At 34.8% G+C, this 3868-nt stretch overlaps 1 long non-coding RNA gene across 1 annotated transcript; it reads left to right on the top strand.

Moving 5' to 3' along the window:
* The first annotated feature begins 1197 nt into the window (after positions 1-1197).
* LOC131530898 (uncharacterized) lies at positions 1198-3868 on the top strand. Its single transcript, XR_009268541.1, has 4 exons — positions 1198-1711; positions 2613-2682; positions 2784-2958; positions 3742-3868. It is a non-coding gene; the product is annotated as an uncharacterized LOC131530898 (long non-coding RNA).

The following is a 3868-nucleotide window of genomic DNA, read 5'->3' as shown; positions in this document are numbered from 1 at the left end:
ATTCTACAGTGATTATCATTACCAAAATCACCTTTTTACACAAATAATACATTCAGAAAGAAATATTCAGTTCAGTTTAAACATCGTCTGGTTATTAATAATGTGACTGCTGATGAATTAGGAGTTTATTACTGTATGAATACTGCACACCTCCAAAACTCAGCAACAGCACCAGAATATACTTCAATGGTGACTTCATTTACTCTTTCAGTGATGAAGATATATTGATGATCACTGCTTATATACATACAAGGCGTTTACTGCTTAACTTTTTAAATACTTATGAAAACAAAATTCTATTTATAAATTACTTTCAGTGCAACAATCTGCAACCATTGTAACAGCTGTTAATGTAAGACTGTTGAGCGCTTTCTTCACAGAATCAGCTCAAATAACTGAGTGTCACAATCATACAGCGGTGGAGTTTATTGATCAGAATCAAACACAATGGCAGATTATTATCATCATATCAGCTCTGATGAACTGACTTCTGCTCATTGGTGAGTTATTTTCAACCATATGTAAAAATCTGTATATAATGTTTTTTTTTTTCTGTAGGCAGCTGAAGTTAATTAAATATGAAACTATTCTTTATTTAGGCTTTTGATTGTTTGTACTGGATCTAATATACTGTTCCATTTCTAATACTATTAAATGTTTGATAACACTTTAGAATAGGGAACACTTATTCACTATTAACTACGACTTTTCCCTCAATACAGTCCTAATTTGCTGCTTATTAATAGTTAGTAAGGTAGTTGTTAAATTTAGGTATTGGGTAGGATTAGGGATGTCATGTAGAATAAGGCATTAATATGTGCTTAATTACTACTAATAAATGGCTAATATTCTAGTAATATGCATGCTAATAAGCAACTAGTTAAGAGACCCTAAAATAAAGTGTTACCAAATGTTTTTTATTGGAAATAGAAGATCTTCAAAACAATCACAACTCAACACTGATCTACAGCAGACACAAGTTACAGAACAGCATCAGAACCATCTACACTTAAAAAACTGGGAATCCATCCTTATTACTAAAATTGATTTCTGTCTTGATAATTATTGAGGATTCTTGCTGACCTGTAGAATAGCTTTCTATAACACTTAATTTTGGTTCTTTTTAGTTCATCTGCAGCTGAAATTGCTAATATTGATCTTTCACTATATGCCACGGTGGACTTTTCCAAACTGCACTGTAAAAAATTGTTGTAAAAAAACAGCCAAAATCTGACAGTAACATACTGTTTTCCATTAAAACAGTAATGTCCTGTAGAAAACAATGCATTATGGGCAATATTTTTCAGTTTAAGAAATTGCTGTTAATTTACAGCCAATTTTTAACAGTACTCTACTGTATTTAAGTAATACGGTTTTTTGCTGTTTGCAGTGCATTATGGGCTGTGTTAAATACAGTACAATGCAGTATTTTTATATATATATTATTTTTTTTTAATTGGGTGTACAACTGCGAGTACAAGTTTGGTCAAAGTGCGTTATGTTTTGTCAGTTTGGTTAATTTGCAATTTTCTAGCATCCAAAATAATTTTCAGTCAGGTAGCCTACTTGTGATGACATTTTTTTACAAACGTCATTTGTAAAGCACTTTTTTCACGAAGAGGAAAGTTCGAAGGACATCTGCTTTACATCGCCATTCGCCATCCGAAGTCCTTCAACTGCACTGACCTGCATCTGCATCTGTACCTACACGGTAATTAAAAGCATTTTCTTATATTCCTCACCAGTATTTTATTCAGGTATTATTACCAGAAGTAATGTTATGACATCGATGCTCAGCAAGCTGTCGAGCTAGTGAGTGTATGGTTTTAAAATGGCCCTTCAGTGCTGAAATGTGAACATTTCATACATATTTACACACATTTACAGTCACGAGGTTGTAAAACGTCTCTTCACCGCTAAAATGTGTGAATAATTCAAACATATACACGCATTTTAGTCACCAGGTTTTATCAAGTTTGTTTTAGATCATCTCTAAACTAAGACGTCGTTGTTGAAAACTGGCCAGTTAACAATCTGTTGCTCATTGTTAATGTCTTCAAATTCCACAGAAAATCACTAAACAAACTTGATGTATGAAATGTCGATTATTTAAAGTTAGTTTAAAGGTGACATATGTTTAAAATGAGAATAGTTTTAGTGTTTAATATCCACAGCAAAAACATATATTTTGATAACGTGATTTGCGATTAGACATTTAGGTGCAAAGATTGATACGGGTTGTAACCAAAATCAGCCATTATGCTTGTCTTTTTTCTGACGTATTTTAACGCCAGAACGCCGTTTTGTTTTTGCGCACAAAAAATATTCTTGTCGCTTCATAACATTAAAGCTGAACCACTGTAGTCACGCTGACTATTTTAACTATGTCTTTACTAACTTTCTGGGCCTTTAAAAGTGCAATGACTTTGCTGCCTATGTGCGGTTCAGATACCTCTCAGATTTCATCAAAAATATCTTAATTTGTGTTCCGAAGATGAACGAAGGTCTTATGGGTATGGAACGACATGAGAGTGAGTAATTAATTACTGAAATTTCATTTTTGGGTGAACTAACCCTTTAAAAACCTCTTTAAAAATGTCTGTTCCCTACAGGTGTGTGCCACTGCAGCTGACGTTGAGACAACCCTGACTGTACCCGCAAGTCCTCGCCTGATTCTACTTGGTATACATTTCATTGATTGACATATTACATTTCTATTTTTCTTTGAATGTACAGATGTTTATGCAAGGTGAGATGCATGTTGCTATTACTTGAATTTTCAGGTGGAACTGGGCAAGTCACTTTTGGGCGCTGGATGATCACGCTTGAGGGTCGTGTCATATCTGAAGGCATCACATCAACCTTTTTGACGGGACTTGCTGCTGTATTTGCAACATACTATATGCTTAACCTCCAATATCAAGAAGAAGCAGCCTGTACTCTGGAATTCATTTAGAGGTGAGACTGCTTGAATTTCCTTTTCGTCATTATAGCTTTTCTTGAGTTATAATTGCTAAAACCTGCATCACCAGAAACCATTACTTTGCCTAAAGGGATAGTTTGCATTTATACCAAGATGGTATTTCCTATTTTGAGTAAATACCTGTGAGCGATACCATCTTATGTTAAAAACCATCTTATGTTGCTTATTGTGGCTTGCAAAGTTTTGTTACCTGACCCCATGTTCCGCTACTATTTGTTTGCCCAACATTTAACCCGCTGACTAGAGATTTCTGATCACAGGCCTGCCTTAGTTAATGTCAGGCTTGTGATCAAAAATCTCCCTGCCAGCTAGGTAATTGCTGGGCAAAAATGAGTAGCAGAACAGGGGGTCGGATAACAAAAACTTTGCAAGCCACAACACAACAAAAACGTTAAAAGAACAATACAAATGAAATACATGAGCTGCTTTATGCCTTTGTCTGATCTCACTGCATCTTTATTTATATTTATTTATTTTTTATGCTAGATTATTACTGCAGTGGAGCTGATTTTCAAATCACACTGCTTATAAGCTTGAATAGAGGCATAATACTGTCTCCTGTGCATAGTAATACACTTGTAATTTTTAACAAGTAAATTACTTCCAAGATATTGAAAAACAGGCAGCAAAATTTGACAAAATACCTCATGATGTCAGTACTAGTTGTTAACATAATGTGCAAAACCCAAACTACCCTTTTAAGCTTACAAGGTGTCCCTTATAGTTTTTCATTCAGTCTCTGACGCTTGTAATTGTAGGTGCTTCATTGGCATCAATCCCGAAAAAGGCACAAAGGCCACCCGGGGAAAGGTTGTCCCGAAAAAATTATCCACAGTGAATGCACATGTCTCCACACTATTGAAGAACCTAATCAACTTTCAGTGG

This window comes from Onychostoma macrolepis, chromosome 22 (genome assembly GCF_012432095.1).
Source record: "Onychostoma macrolepis isolate SWU-2019 chromosome 22, ASM1243209v1, whole genome shotgun sequence".
NCBI classification, from domain to species: domain Eukaryota; kingdom Metazoa; phylum Chordata; class Actinopteri; order Cypriniformes; family Cyprinidae; genus Onychostoma; species Onychostoma macrolepis.
This window is presented reverse-complemented; position numbering and strand designations above follow the sequence as displayed.